The following is a 17,733-nucleotide window of genomic DNA, read 5'->3' as shown; positions in this document are numbered from 1 at the left end:
TTTCCACCCCCTCCAAAAACACCACTCTGCCATCCTCTCCACTGCCATACGACTCCCAGCCACCTACAGAATTGAGCTACTACTGGGGTCTCCTCTCTTCAAACTACTTCAGCCATGTACCTTCCTGCCTCTTGTTGCCAAACTACATAATAAAACCACCCCTTCAATGTTTGCAACGTCTCCTAATCAACTCCCCTCACTCCAGGCCACACAAACTGCACTATACCAAGCACTCCTTCTCCATTCTTGCATCCGGAGTCTCTCAGTCCTTCTCTCTTCACCTAAAATAAACCTTCTCATTCCTCACTTTCAGAGCACAACGCAAAAGACACATTGGTGAAAATCTGACTGCAAGTGCTTTTCTGCTGACCATGTCACCTAACTCCTACCTCATCTAGATCTCTTCTAGTTCCACCCTCTGTTTTCACCTGCTGCTTATCTCCCATATTTACTGCTAAAATAATCCACCTCTGTTTTTATCCTGAACTAATAATATTTTCTCATTTTCCATTTTCTGCTTGACTCTAAACTCTGTACCTTCTGTGGTGACTCTGCGTTCACAGATTAGTTTTGTTTTCTTTTGTTCTTCTTCTTTTTTTTGTGAATGTCTGAATTTCTTCACCTAGTCTGTACCTGCAAATGGTCTGTTGTGATCACTGTACTGTGCTGATAAACAAGCTAAATAATATAAATAAATAAGGTAATGTTCCTCACATTAACTGTAAGTAAGTAAATGAATAATAATAATAAATATATAAATAAATGCCCTGCATGGACGAAAAAAGTACTCGTATGTACTGTGACTTTGCAGTACAGCAAATAACAGGTAAAATAGTCAAGGACTCTTCAATGTGGGGAATCACATTCAGGATGATCACTTTCAACAAGATAAATCAAAACTGAGGTGATTACATTTGACAAGACAGTTTTCATCAAGCGGTACCTATACTATGAAATGAACCTGCATTTAAATACTTCACAAAAGTATTTCATAATCCAGTGTTTGCCGTTGCTTAAGTAACTGTTTACCATTTTCATCTCTAAATGAAACAATAAGTACACTATAATTCTCTATATCTGTTCCTATGGTTTCAGTTTTCCCATATGGTGATTCCATGAGCTCTTGGTCATGTAGTAAAATCTTCTCAGTGCTCACCCCATATTTTATCTCCCTTTTCAAATGAACTACACCTAGTTCACATTCAAAGTTTAATAAACCACTATGCATGCACTGTCAAAAATGATTTTTGTGATAAATTATAATAAAATTGTCTTTCTACAGGAATAGGGAGGCTTATACTCAGTTGCTTATGTCACACACACTTCCCTGCATTGTTGCAGTTAAAGGAGACAGTTGCTCATAAGCTGCTGCTCACTTCACTAAGGAGAATTCAGTTACTACCCAAAGTGGAATGTATTTAGCACTTTAATCTCATAGTTTCACAAAGGAAAGACAGAAAGTTTGTGCCATGGGCAAAACACCCCTTCTCCGTATCCTAGGTATGGTACTATATGTGCCTGTGTGACATAAATAAAAGTATAAATAAATAAATACATAAAGTTGAATATGCATGCCCATACACACACACACACACACACACACACACACACACACACACACACACACACACACACAGTGCAGCTATTCTATCAGCTCTTTAACAGCAAATACACCCCTTTTCTCACTTCTTAAAACCCCCCTTGCCCATCATACTTCAGAATTAGGGATGATTATGATCAGGTCTCTGTTCATAACTGGACTGTTGTGTGTTTAATAAATGGATATCTAAGTTACTCACCTCAAAAGCAAAACTTAAAAGGTGAATCTCTTGACATTCATTTCAAGAACACATAATATTAGTTATGCTGACAGGCCCAGGGACGTCGGGAGGCATACGCACTGTACTGATTTCAGTACAACTTATTTAGAAGGGGGGTAGCTTTTTAACTAAAAAAAAAAAAAAAAAAAAGCATTGGCTCTATCCTTGCTGGGTGCGATAGCTTTTCAACTAAAAAACAACATTGGCTCTTTAAGGATGCTTGCTGGGTGTTGTGGTGAAGGTGAACGGGAGCTGACGCCATGTCCGGCTGGCTGCGAGCAGGGAAATTAGCTTGAATGGAGCAATCGTTAGGAGTGCAAGTTGGAAACAGATCAGGAAAGTATGGAGCAATCAGGTAAGGAAAGTATGTGTGAAACAGATCGGGAAAGTGTGTGTGTGTGTGTGTGTGTGTACGCTTATGTTATTTACTAATTTCTAGAGGTTCCATTCATTTCTGTATGAGTGAGAAAGTGTGTGTATATATGTATGCATGTAAGCTGAACTAGCCGTTCTGTTTAAATGAGAGATAAGTGCATGCCTGTGTTAGTTACTGTGTGAGAGAGTAGGTGTGTGTACAATTATATTATTCTGGAGGTTCTATTTGTTTTTGTAAGAGTGAGAAAGTGTGTGAGTGTGTGTGTGTGTGTGTGTGTGTGTGTGTGTGTGTGTGTGTGTGTGTGTGTGTGTGTGTGTGTGTAATCTGAGAAGGAAGATAGGGAACTGAGGAACGCAGTTAACTGGTGCAGCCCGTTGTAGTTGTACAGTCTGTTGAACAGATCTTAAGGGCTATCGTGTCCAAGTGGGTTGTTGTGGATAGAAAGGTTTGCATTTTGCTGTTGATACTGCTGCTCCCGGAGGAGGAATGTTGGGGATCCAGGACGAGGAGCGGCAGAAACTGGCCGACATCATTAACCACTGGAACGCCAACCGGCTCGACCTATTTGAAATCAGTCAACCTACTGAGGTAAGTTCCCGGCTACAGGCCCAGATGCCAATCATGCCTTCGTGTGTGCCAGTGGGATTGTCAAATTGTGTTAATGGAGTTAAGTGTGCATGTTGTGTGGAAATTCACCTGATCTCTACACCTTTAGTACCAGCAATGTTTGGTTCCCATGTGATCCTTTAAACAGTAATAAGCTTGTGTGCTCAAAGCAGCTGCTGACCATGGTGGCAGCATATACCACTTCCACTGATTTCTGTGACTAGATCCCGGAGTTGTGCCCTGGCTATAGGAAGTGGGTTGCAGCAGTACTTCCCAGTATGAACTGAATGTGGGCGCTACATAGGCTTTACCGCTTGTTTAAACATGGCACTTGGTGTCAGGGTTGTGGGGTCACGGTGTTTTGCTGTAGACGTGTTAAAACTCATGTTGTGATACTCCCTTTAAAGTGAAATTATTAAATATTTGGAGTGCACTTTGTAAGAGTTTTGATTGTGTAAAGGACTTTGTGAAATTGTAATATCCCTGAAGTGACAGGTTTGCTAACTTTTAGTATAAAGTGATTAGTGGGTAACAAATTAATGAATAAGTGGAAACTTTGTTAGAATAGGACTGGTTCCCGTGTTTTATGTTTACATTATTCTTGTTTAGGTGTTATTAAAGGTCCAGGCTTGTTGTGATGATGGGTGTATGTATGTGGTCGGTAGAGGCCCTTCTACGAACATTGGTAGTTTCTAGGATACAAGAAGCAGGAACATGGATTGTGTTTTCATCGGGATCTTGTGCTTCCAGATTCCATTTGCCTCCTGGAGCTGTTGATCATCCTTCTGGCGGACATTCACTTTCATGTAAATTTAGATTGAGATTTCAGATGGGTGAAATGACGGTCTTTGATTTAAACATTTTTATATTTATGCGAAGTAGATCAATAACCTAAAGACCGTAATTGAACACAAAGCAGAAGACGACATGCTATATGGTTTTGTACAATGAAGGACTAGCCTGTGTTGTCTAGCTTGTACTTGTGTGCTTGTTTTGTAGCTAGGAAAACTCGTGCTGGAGGCACTTGCTTTAAACTGTGAAAGGTGTCTTGTTTGTACACCGATATGTAGTTTTTAATAAACAGTGATTGCAGGACATGTTCAAATGCATTGTTTGCATGCTTGGCTCCAAAGTTCTTTCTAATGATGTACTATCTTGCTGTGCTTTAGTAACATTCCTGAACATGAGACTGGAAATGTTTGAATATTTTCATTGTTTGTCTTGTCTGGTTTTATCCATTTTTGCCACAATGTTTTGATTTTTTTTTGTAGTGGTACATACTCCTGAAGCACACTGGTAACATTTATTCATAAAAACAAAGTAATTAATTTGAGTTTTGTGGTTCAGAAGGACAACTTGAAAACGGATGAGGGACGCTGTTGCTATCGTGGGCTTCTATTTCAAATTCCAACATAAGGGATAATGGACCTGTTGTTACCTGGTAGTTGATAGTTAACCTGAGGTTGCCAGGTGACAGACATGACCTTGGAAGCTAATTTTGAGATGTTATTTAAATCACCTGTCAACAGTGACAGGTATAGTTATTCTGACACCAGAGTGTCCAGCATGATTTCATATAGATTTAATTGCCCGAGAGTGAAACATCATTTTTAAAGCTTTTCCTGTTGTTGGATTTTGGGAAATAACTTCTTGCTTGCTTCAGTGTGTCAAATTATGACTTTTAAAAACATGCAACATGGTTCTTATAGTTAAATTGTAGTAGCACCCATGTACATTGAAGGTGTAATTCACTCTCAACCATACTATTTATTACAGCTGTCAAATTTCACATGTAACAAACATGAACCACAAACTGTAAACAATATTTGTCAACCAAAAGGGGCATTATAATCACTAAATGATTGGCCTAATGAGTGCCAAGTAGTGGGGAATAATTATATGCCTGGATCTGGATGATATATCTTTAGATATAAGTTGTACAATGAAAAAGGATTTCCTTACAATAGTGAGTATGTTGGGCCCTTTGAAGTCTCACCTTCATGCAAGGGAATGTATGTTGCAGTCTTTTATTCATCCAGCACAAAACCTGTTTTAAAATTGGTATTGAATAACCTTTGTAGAAGGTTCGACATATCAGTTTTCAGACTAACCAGTAGGCAGTCTACTATGTTATCCAGTCGCAATAGACATTATGTTCTTGGCTTTGGGTACTAACTTCAGAAATTGAGATATTTGAGGGGGTTATAGATGCAGGTATTTGATGTGAGAATACTGGAAGATTGGTGGATGAAGTTCAGTCTCAATTAGTTGGCCAGTGGATTAGCCATATCCTCTGGTCCAAGTATGTGATATCATTTCTTATCAGCTCACTGTAGTGTCAGTCATTGTTTGAGATTTCTAGCACAGTTAAAAATACTTTGTGGTTTATCTTTCACCTGGGTTTATATTTTTACCTCCTATCAGGCTTTGGTTGATTTGATCACAGTCCCGAGTTCCTTGTTTAGTTTAGCGAGAGTGTTTTTAGCTTATTTTTACATGCAGTGAGTATTTTTCTTTGATTATGCTGCCCACAGGGCTTTATTTTTGAATTTAGTGTTGGATTTATTTCTGAGGGGGGAAGACGTGTCTATGGAACTATTTAAATATGCATAGAGCTTGGCAGTAAATTTTTCTCTACAGTGGAAGCTTGAAACAGGCTTAGTAGAGGGACCCCATCCCCAACTAATGCCCAGTACCCAACATAATCAGAAACTAGCACCACTCAGATACAGTATGTGCACACGAGATCACTTACACTAGCTTACAAGGGGGTTGAGAATGGTGTGGTAATTTTCTTTGACATTTTCAGTCAAACCTGAGTGTCTTCATTTGTTTTTTTTCGGCATGTAACAGCATAGGGCTTTATATAAAGTGATTGTTTTCATTGTGTGGGAGGGTAGGGAGGCAGCCTGCATTCACAGATATGTTTTTTGTGTTTTCAGCATGTAACAGCATAGGGCTGTACATAAAGTGATTGTTTTCATTTTGTGGGAGGGTAGGGCGGCAGCCTGCATTCACAGGTATGTTTTTTGTTTGTTTTCAAGCTGTTACCTTCTCAGGATATTGGATGGTATCATGTCAGCTTTGAACATTAAACTTTGAGCAAAACTTATTTCTTCCTTGAATTTCTTTACTTTCCGGTAATGTTGTTCAGACTCTCACTGGATCATAAGACTAGAAAAAACTCCAAACAAGTTCCTTAGAGCATGTAACAGTCCCACTGGTTCTAGGACCTAGGGCAATTTTCTTGCTTTAACCAATTTCATTTCAGCAAAGGCTTGAGATTCACAGAATGCAAGCAGGGTAGTAAGGATGTAAATTTCAACAGCTTTAGTTTTTGCTTGATTGACTCCCATGGGTTACATCTTTATTTATTGTCAGTGGCAGTATGAATGTATTCTGTAATATTCAACTTGCTGTGACATCATGTGTTCCACTTGTATGTATGTATGTATGTGTGTGTATGTATGTATGTGTATATGTATATATATATATATACACACTAACTTTTGTGGGGTTTTTTCCACTTTGAGTGTTATTCTTCAAAACTACCATAATAATTAGTTTGAATCTTCTCTTTTTTCCTTATCTTCTACATGATTGTCAAACCCTTTCCTATGTAAATATGTTTCTAGTATTATATTGTTTTGTAATCTTTCTACTCATGTTCTTGATGTTAATCTCCATTGACAATGTATTAAATTTTTATTTTCCTGAACTATTAGTGTAATTGCAGCTTAAAAATAAATAAACTGAGCCCAGCTAAAATGTATTTGTTGTTGGGAATGTAAGATTTACCATTCCAAAAGGCTTAGTGTGAGTATAGGCCGTAAGAGTGATCAGCCATTGCCAGGTAACCCATGCGGGTGGAAGGGTGTGAGTGTAGGCCATAGGAGTGAGCTGCGATTGCCAGGTAACCCATGCGGGTGGAAGGGAGGTAGCTGTGGCTCATAGCTTGGGTGTTACCTCGGGAGAGCTCTATATGTTGTACCTCAGACTACAATTCTGCAGAGCATGTGCTGCCTAGAACCGGCCAGTCCTTTAGTCGGCAGCACTGCTGAAGCTCTAATGATCCACTACAGGAGTTAGGAGCTGCAAAGGGAAGAAGGGGTAATCTTGGGGAGGGCAAACTGATTTGTCCTACTGTAACTGGAAAGGTATTTTGTTTTTTGACTTATGAAAGATGTACCTTTGGAATGAAATGATCATGCAGCATGTAAGTAATTACTACCCTGGCATATACTTGCAAGTGATCTATTCAGAGATCAGCAATATGAAGGGGCGTGGCTTGGTCAGCAGTGTTAATGTGGTTGTAGCTTTCTGAGGGAGGCAGCAGTCTGGGAGCTGTGAGTACAAACTTGAAAATCCTGGCTACACCCCTGGACAGGCCTAACCAAAACATTTTGTAATTCATGGAGAGCTTTAACTACCCTTTCCTAAGCCCAACCCCCAAAAAGGTTGCATGCCAGCAAGAGCTTTCAGAAAAGAACATAAGTAATGTCCCAGGCTTATCCTTAACATAGTAACATTATAACATTGTAATATTCTAACACTGTAACATTGATAGAGGAGTGTTTGTGCTTCAACTCTGTGTTCCTTAATTTGATGACAAGGCAAAAAAGTCCTGCTTCCCAAGTCTTCTTACCCTGTCTGACTCATTTAGGTTCAATGTGTCTCATCTACTGTAACTATGCTGAGATCCACAAAGCTGAGGCAGAGATGTGCCATCATTGCGTTTTAGCTGAAAAGAAGCAGAGGCATTAGACGCCGACTGGAGCAGCGTTACAGTTACATCTTAAGTTCACTTTTATTCAGTGCCTGTGAAAAGGGCAGGTTGGCCCTATGCATAGAACTGCAACTTCTCGATTTATATTCAAAGGACTTCATGCAGTGTAATTTAAAATATTTTCATGTCATATGAAAAAAATATAAAATCAGACAAGTCTGATGTTTTCATGTGAACACAGTTCAGAAAATAATACAATTGTAAAAACAATTATCAATATATGGCAAGCTTAGTCAGTATTGCACCAGCAGGTAATAGTTATATCAGCCTGACAGCACATATGGCTAGGAATCCATGAAGGTACCACCTTTCTGTAAATGACAGGTCTTGATTTTCCAAGGGAAATGGTTAGCATGAACAAGCTGTCCACGTATGAAATAAAACTTCTACCTTGCTATCTCCCATGCAGTATAACATGGGCTGCACAATGAATGCATCTGACACATTGCTCCCTTTGATATCAAACAACAGATTTTTTATTGGGTGGCCAGCTTGCAGAGAGCCAGAGACACACAAAGCATAGAACATTTGGAAAAACACTAGCAGTCAACCAAGAAAGAACATAACGTCAAGAATAAGGATTCTTCTTTGAAGCAAAAAAAAAAGAATAAGGATTCTGATGTATTTTATCAAGTACCATTTTCTCCCTACATTTTACAACATAAGGAATCCCAGTCATGTCAAATGCTTTTGAAACACATAATGCATTGATATAGGGAAATCAAACTATTAAGTCACTGCTGTCTGGAAAAAATATATATTCCACATATGAAACACTTTTTGCAGCTCTTTCATTTTTTTGGAAAATAATAATGCATTTAATTGTTTTAATAACCATTGTTTTTCTTTCTTTCTTTTCTTTATTTCTTATGTGTGGTATATAACTATGTACCTGAAACCATTTTGCTTATAGAAATCTTGTTATGGGATTAAACTTTTCATATTTTGAGCCCCCTGCTCCCACCCCTTCTAATGTTCAGTTTTACCAGATTATAAAACCATAGAAGTAGCATGGTATATAATCCGGTTAAAGAAAACTAAAATTCTCATTCACTTAGTCCATTCTCAAAGTGGTAAACAGCAGAGCAAATAATTCACTTCCATGGAGGCTGGCATCTACAGAGGCAATGTTTGTCATTGTTTAGACAACAATAAAGTAAAATCAGATTACTTCCACTGCACATAAGAATAGCACTGCAACAAAGCAACTTAATCTAAAGCATTACATTGATTGTTCAGTCTAAAGGAGGGCAGAATATTTTGATTACATACTGAGGCAAAATATAAATCCTATACATACATTTTTCAAATCAAGTTTGACCTTGTATCCTTAGCAATTTTTTTTCAGCAAATGTCTTTCGTATACACTGAACTTCCCATGAGGTTGAAAAAGCAAGTTTCTTGCCAGCAGAACTGCTGCAGTTAAACAGAAAGGTCAAACTAAATACTATTTCATACTTTATAAGTCTACCTTTCATTCTTTGAGAATTTCTACATGCACAGGAAGGCAAACTCAGAAAATTATCTGTGATCTCTTACTAGACAACCATCACTGAACTGAAGCATAGCCATAGTTTTGTACAGATACTTCACTGCCTAGCTTACCGATACCTGAGATACCAGAAACGATATGGAACTATTTTGTTCCCAAACTTAGATGCTTACTTTGAAGTCTTTTCTTGTCTATAAAAACAGCAACATTTAATGTATGTGTCATATTGTGCAACTAAAAATCTGTAACTACATACCCACTAACAGTATGCTTTGATGGGGTACGTGGAATTCTAGCATTCCCATCATTCCATCCTGCACTTAACTTTGGATCCCTGTCAGTGGGGCACATAGATTACCCGGTAGTTGGCCATATTCCTTAAACTAGACAGTACCTCATACAATGAGACTGAATGGCCTAAAAAATAGGCTTGCATATATTAAGTCTGAGATGGCTATTTCTTGGAATATTCCCTTTTCTCCAAGTTATGGTATTCTTGAAGTTAGGATATATGTTCAGGAGATGTGGGGTCCTACTATATTTTCTTTTTTTTTTCTTTTGGCATGTCTGCACTCAGCATTTTGAGTTCAATACTTTAATAGGGAGCCCTTTGTGCCACTGCATAGACTACACATACACTAAGAGATTCTAGATTCTTAAGTAGTACTCAGTCCTGAAAAAACTGCATAGAGTTTTAGTAATATTACATCATTAATCCTAACTCTGTTCCTTCTGAACAACTATTAGGAGTCGACTTGCTATAGTAATTCCATACACTGTCATTGTCCTTCCTTCCACATTGTATACTCCCGGTGGTTTCATTGATCACCGCTTTTCCAGATGCTAAATGCATCCAACATGCCAGCTATTACTTCTTTGGAACTTGTGCTTGTTCAGCCCTTGTTCATCTCCACCAATGATATTAGAGAAACTACATTTATTTATTTATCTATTCATGTGTCAGTCAGATAGACAAATTGTCTGAAAATCTTTCCATCCATGATCCACACACAAGGCAACTACATATTATTCTGAGTCCTATGCATTCAGTTTATAGCATTAATTTGATGTACAATGTAGCACAATGAGTTTAGTTCACATGGCTTGACAAAAAAAAAAAAAAAGAAAACAATGTTACATAATGAAGATGTTGGCAAACATTTACAGTATACTAAATACTGAAGCACTTATGTATTTCCAAGTAATGTATTTCAACTGAGTATAGACATTCGAAAGTAAAATTGTTTGAGGTTTTCAGTATAAGCTAAACTAGAAGGGACTAGAAAGGCCTTCCTATTTGTCCCTATATCAATTACAGCAGTATTTTTGTTTGTGGTACTTTACAAGGTTTGGTCTCAACTGTGAGTACTTTTTTCTTAAGATGGTTCCAGTTTAATGAGTCAGTTTTACTAAAGCTTTTATCACCAGGGGCTTGACTATGTGGAGGTACTGTCATTTTGAGAACAAAGACAACAGCAGGAAGAGGCAGTTTGAAGTCATGTATGAGTAAAGAATAATACCTTTCACACATAAATTTGAAAGGGAGTTATAGAGAAGAGAGGCAGTTCAGCTCTACCTACCTAGAAGCCAGTTTGCTTTTCGCAGACCTCTACAGTGGTATAAGGGACATAACTTCCTGCTTGGCTACTGCAGAATGAATTTGCCCTGTTCCTCAACTCACACATATCAAATACAGTTTTTCTGTCATGTCTTAATGCCATTTAGACTTTCATTTTTATAGGAAATTACATTTGACCAATAAACTGTCACAAATTCATCAAATACAGCTATATACTTCATATAACAGATAATATATTCTTCATGTGATACAGTTAATGGCAATGAAAATATAATATCTAACTAAAAAGATGAACACTTCAAGAAGCATCAGTTTTATTCAGTCTGTATTATTAAAGGCATTTGATTTTTTCCCCTCTAACATTGAAATTCTGTAAATGCACACCAAGGGTTACATCTTTTTCAGATGTCAGAAGCATGACATTTAATAGTGAAATGTAACATTTTGCAAACCAAACAACAGCTTTGACCAATATAAATTACATAATTTTAATTCCAAAGCAGGAATATATTGCAGAAATGTAGATGTTTCTGCTGTTTCACATCATGGTAAGGCACTTGAAATTTAGTTTCATAGCAAGATGCAGAAGACAGGAAGAAATGGAAACAGATGATCCGCTGTGGACCCCTAATGGGAACAGCCAAAAGAAAAAGAAGAAGAATCTTCTGCATAATCTAGAGGAAATTGAGATTTTTTTTCCTTAAATTTCAGGACATTCGCCATTGTTCATGTTTGTTCTGCAGGACACAACTGCTTAATTAAAGACAATCCTCTGAAAAGATGTGTAGATAGTAACTTTAAGAATACCTGATAAAATGCCAGGTGCCATACTATGCTGTTAATATCACTTAGGATACTATAGCTCATAATCTGTGCAATGCCCTGCTGGTTTGTTAAAGTTAGTGATAAACTGAGAAAACTCCATTTACAAAAATAATGAACCAGAAATATTATTAAAAAAACAAGATATTTGCACATCCAACCATGAGAATGCATATAAATTTGTTACTGTTATTTGTTATTTATCTATTTATTTATTTACATTTGTTGACCGGGAGTGTCTGACTGGACGTAGGTCCATTTTCAGTAGAGGCCCAGGGAGAAAATATCCACAGTTTAAATATACAGACAGTAGTTACATTGGATTTACATGGCAATTAACAATTTGATCAACATAGCAATTAACAATTGCAAACATAGTTACAGATGAAGAACATAGTACATCAGTAAACAACTAGAATCTTTATCATCTGCGAAGTATATAACAGACATTATACCAGCTCACTCCTGCACTTTTCAAAGTACATTAGACATGCTTTCACAAAATTGTTGTAAGATTTCACTGACTGCACTGGAAATACATGTATCACAAGCAGTGAATGATATAAGCAATTAATGGCAGCACATATTATAAATGTCATATATAAAAATAAGTCTATGCTTGCATGGAGATTCACAGGATGAAACAACTTATCTGATGCACTAAGGAAATCATCTAAATGACATTTTATTGAAACATTAAACCATTGCAGGACTGCCTCATTACATCTGAGTGACACCTCCAGGTGAATCTGTACTTAACTCCTACTGAGACCTCTACGCATCAAATATTGCTCGTTGATATTTGCATCAATAATTCCACAAACATGCTATGTACACAGTTTTAAAAGATTTCATCTTAAAGCTTACACAATGGCAAACTCAACTGTATTAATATTTGACCTGTGTCTAGTACAGGTAAAGAGATATTAACTGTTGTTTTTTTATACTAATTTATATAGATATAATTTTAACATTTTTCTAAATATCTCAACAACCAAGTAACACAGACAGAATTCAACCTCATATGAAAGCTTTCAGCTTGATGAATAAAATGCTGCTAACAGTATGTGTGTAACTTGAGTGGTTGCCGAGATATTGTAAACTGTTTATAAAATATTGCAAACATGATAGTTACTGTGTTTACTGTGACTTAGTTCACTTTAAGACCAAGAACCTAAAGAATACTACCACCATAAAATAGTTTATGCTAAAGGGTTTGCCATTAATACTTCTTTCATAACCGTTATGGTTCCAGAGATATAAACATTTCTTGGAAATGTGAGGACTTGATTCTGTCAAAAGGCTTAGGCTCCGCCCACTGGAAGTTACAGTGCAAACTTCTGAGCTCCATTGGACTGAATGAGTTAGAAGTCAGCACGCTGACAGTAGTCTGCAGGAGTGTGTGTGTGTGTGTGTGTGTGTGTGTGTGTGTGTGTGTATACATGCGTGCATGCATGCGTGTGTGCATGTATGTGCAAAGCAGCTATATGCATCTGTGTTTAAAATTAAAACAATAATTTGCATTTTATTTTGTTAATTAAATTTTACTGAAATTTTAAAAAGCATACAAGAAAATACAAACAAAAAATGTTTGACAGAGATATATGAATTCATTCTTCAAGACATACCACAAATAACATAAATTATAGTTAACACAATGTAATGTATCATGTGGCATCTACAGCTGCTCAGGAACTTAGCATGTTATAGTTCAAAATGATTCAAGATAATACTTCTCATGCACATTTTTCCAAAATCAGAACTTTTACCAATATTTTGTTTTTTTTAGCAGTAATTTTAATATTGGCATGTCTTCAGTGATAAGCAAACCTACTCCTTATAATATACAGAATGCACCTTGTTCTAGCTATAATATATAACCCAGTAAGCATAGCACAGCATACATATATATAGCACATATCTTTGGGAACAAGGATGTTTCAGTAGGAATATAAATTATAGTAAATGCCTAGTCTTCCTCACCATATAAAACTTTCAGCTCATTAAGTGAAAGTAATAGACTCCACTCCAGATATGTTTAGAGCCAGATTCAAAATAATTGCTTACAAGGTTGTGTAAAGGCCATAAATACCAGAGTCAATCGCAATATGGCCTGATGATGATTAACAATGCAATAGGGGAGAGATTGTGTGACAGGGTCAGAATGAGTAGGCAATTGCCTGACAAAAACATAACAGATCACATAATGATCAAGACAGTGCCAGGACAGTCATGTGTCCCCCCAGGAGCCCAATACAGTGCATGCACTGTGCTCATGATAATGCATATTCACATATACAATGTCACTATGAGCCCAGCTGATAACCCATCTAATGGTAAAGACTCTACCATTTATGTAGTACAAGTGAAAAGGCAATGTGTGTATAGGACAGGCTAAAATAGAGAAGAACAAGAAGGGGAACACACAGAAGGACAAAGTGAAGGGAAGAAAGGTCTAGGGCTGGTGAAGCAAGAGTAATTTTAGGGGACAGTTGACCATTTTTTATATTTTCAAAAAGAGTAAAGGGAAGAAAATAGCATGGGGAAGATGTAAGCGTTAAAGAGGGTATAGGGCTGGCAGCAAGGGCAGACAAACACAAAGGCTACCTCTATAAAAAGACCAGCAGGGGAGATGGTACACAAAGAAAAGACGCAGACAGACAGAAGTAGGACAACTGATGATGGAGAGGATTGGACAGCAAACTGGGGATGAAATTGATGTACAAAGAGAGGGGGCACCATGATGTAGGATAGAGTCTAGTGACAGATAACTGACACACTGCATAATGGCACACCCGAACTGTGGTCAGTCACCTCCATAACCACACCTGTGGCTGGACTCATGCCATTGGCAGCCTACTGGTCAGGGCCAGAATGATGTTCAACTCTGTCAGTTATACAAGGACACTCTCCAGGCTGTCATTATGGGTATACAGCTGCCATCACCAGGCCTTTTCACTTCCTGCCAGATGACATACTGGGACACACTAGTTACACTTACCAGTAGGGAGCTTGAATCTGTCCCCAGAGGAAGACCACCAAGGACACCACACAGCCCTCCAGGTCACACCATGTTGAATCACCTACATCACCCAGCAGAGAGGCTGGCCTAAACACTGTTTGGGATTCAACAGGTGACGTCAAGTTAGGTGCACGTTGTGAGGACTGCTGTCACACCATATCTACGGCCACGGCTGATATTGCAAAACAACAGGCTTACATTCCAGAGGTGCCAAAGCAGACTGTCCAGCCATCAGAGCACTAAGTAAATGGAGAAAATGAAAACAACAAAGGAATAAGGACAAATAAAAGAAAAGAAAAGAAAAGATGTCAGTGATGAAAAGAGAAACAGAATGTTGTTGTTGAGTCTTTTGGCTTTTCCCGGTTAGGGGTCACCACAGCAGAACTCTGGTCCGATAATGATTGGTAGTTGATTTTTACGTGCCGAGTTACCAGCCCTTATGCACAACCTTCAACGAAGGTACGCCCATTCACTCATGTCTCCACGCAGAAGGTGCTCTAGCTGAGAATCGATCTGGTCAGCGTCCTACTGTGAGGCGACAACACTACCGCAGCACCACCACCACGGGTAAAAGAGAAACGGAGTGTAATTATCAGTAATGTGTGCTACACAAGGTGGCAGTGCAGAGTCTGGAAGAGTAAAATGTTGTTAAGTATGAAATGTCTATGAAAAACACAAAGGAGCTACAGCAATGTGGGCAATGAACAATACAAGAGTTGTAGATGGTGTTACCACAAGGGGTAGTTAAAGTAGGCTGCCCACTCCCACCCGAGCTTGACATGGCCAATCCATAGTCACTTACAAGCAGGTGTTAGGCATGGCCTACCAAACACTTCCATGTAGTGTGGCATGGAGACCAAGCCATGTATACCAAATTAATACAATTGGGAGTCCACAACCCCATAGTAATAACACAATGACATATGACAGCAATCATAAAGTGTCATTCAACTGCCTATCAGATACATGACTATGGAATTCCACATGTAACTATCGCAGACAAGGGAGGTGGAATGGCTAGTTACAAGTAAGGCATGGCAGATTGACGAGGGCACCACATATTAATGGCAGGGATGAAACCATAGATACCATACTCTATGATGGCAACCAATCGGGCCCAAAGAAGATGATGACGCAGAGATTATGGTAAAATATCCAATGTCAACCAAGTCAGTGTTGGGAATCCTTTGTAATAGGATGGGCAGTAGGACAATTCAATCAGCACTGCTAGGGTATGTGACACATAAAGCAAAGCAAAGCTGTAAGCATTGGGTGAAATAATTAATGATAATGCAAACCTATACAATGAACCAAGTATCTAACAAATGCAAAACTATAATATCTTTGCCATTTTAGTCTCCTGACAGCTTGACAGACTTGCTTGGCACCCCTGGCATATCAGTCTTTTGTCCCCTGTTTTGCAAGGTGCTAAAAAAACAGAAAACAAAAAGAAACATGTCCATAAACACTAATAACTCCATATAGCCAAGCAAGAATGCCTACCTGTATGTGCAAGCAGCCACCAGTCACACCTACTGTAGGACCTTCTATTTCTCACTCTCTCTTGCTCTTTAAACTCTTCTTCCTATTGGCTACAAAGGTCATGGTAACATCTTTTTGGTCACTGTAATAATGCCAGCACTCCTTACTACGCCAGGTGATGCCCTTAGCATCACTCACTTCCCTGGCAATGCAGTGCTAGATATGCACCTTGTACTGGGAACACTCATAGGAGATTTTATTCCCTGTCCTGTCCCACATAGGAGCACTTCCATAGTCAGCTGTTTCAGAAACTATGGCCACTTCACAGGTTGCTACCCAGAGGACAGTGGCAGCAGATTTATAATGAGGCATTTTGCAGCTGTTGCATAACTTGCATCAACAGGCAACAGGGCAAGACAATGAAGCCCACTGTCACTAACCATGTTGACAGGCTGGGATAGACACACTTCCTAAAAGTTTTGTCTGTGTACAAACAAACATGTTGGTGCCCATGGTTGACATACAGTGCCCCAGGGACCATGACATGGATTAAAAAAGTTCTAGCATGGGGAACTTCCAAGATGGCTGCACAATGATCACCAGCTTGATTTCAACTTTCCCAGTGTGAAAAAAAGAAACTGAGAGATAAGGGCCAGGAATTATGCAAGTTTTAGTAAATTCAATTAATGGCTAGTAAGTACACTGCCTGGATGCTAGCAAAGAAGATACTTAGAAGGCCTGAAAGAAAATCAATTAGAAATGATGAAGAGAAAACACTGACTAGGAATAATCCTGCATCTGTTAAGCAAAAAACATTTCAAGCTCCAGCTTTGTGCAACACATGACTTCCAGTAATCTAGAGGAAACAATGAGTCAAATTTATTCAGAGTTGATTACAGTAAATGAAACATTGAAGTAGTATATCAATTTATGTAATACGATGTTGGGAAAAATGGAAGAAGCTTTAAACAGCTATTCAGATGAACTGATAAAACTGCAAAAATCAGAAGTCAAAATGAAGAAAAGGCTTGCTGCATATGAAATTTCTCAAGAAGAGCTGTTTCAAAAAAAATAGTAGAGTTAGAGGACAGATCACTCAGGGAAAACCTAAGGTTTTCTGCTGTACCAGAGAAACTGGAAGGATATACTATATTAATTTTGTGAAAGCACAAATAAGTAACTGGCCTGTTATTCCAGCAAGATTTATTAATTGAAATGACACATCATGTGTATGCTCCAAACCTGGTCATGATAAAACAGCCTACACCTATATTAAAAAAAGATGTAATCATAACAGCATAACAGCAGGAAGAACTGATCCCGACAAAACTGTGACAGAAAGGGCAAAGTATTGAAAACTGGAGACAGTAGAGTGTTTGTGGGAAATGATTATTAACTCTACACTAGGCCGAAGAGAAGCAAATTGATCCCAGCAATCAAGGAATCTCAAGAGGCAGATGTGAGATTCAAGCTGCTGTACCCAGCTGTCTTTAGAATATTTTTTTCCTGGGGAATTAAAGTCATTTTTTGATGCAGAACAGGCAAACAAAAGTTTGTCCAATAAAAAAGTGAGCCATCAAACAGAAGAGGACTCTACTTCTCATTCTTCTGATGATGAAGCTTACAGATGAGACTTTGTGAGTGCAACATTTTCCAATGTACCAAAGGAAAATGCTTGAGAGAGAGAGAGAGAGAAAGCACAGAAGTTGACTAGAAGAATCAAGAGTATCTTGGACTTAAACCAGAGT

Source organism: Protopterus annectens, chromosome 12.part0, assembly GCF_019279795.1.
Source record: "Protopterus annectens isolate FY-2018-M chromosome 12.part0, PAN1.0, whole genome shotgun sequence".
Classification (NCBI taxonomy): Eukaryota; Metazoa; Chordata; order Ceratodontiformes; family Protopteridae; genus Protopterus; species Protopterus annectens.
Note: the sequence above shows the minus strand (reverse complement) of the source record.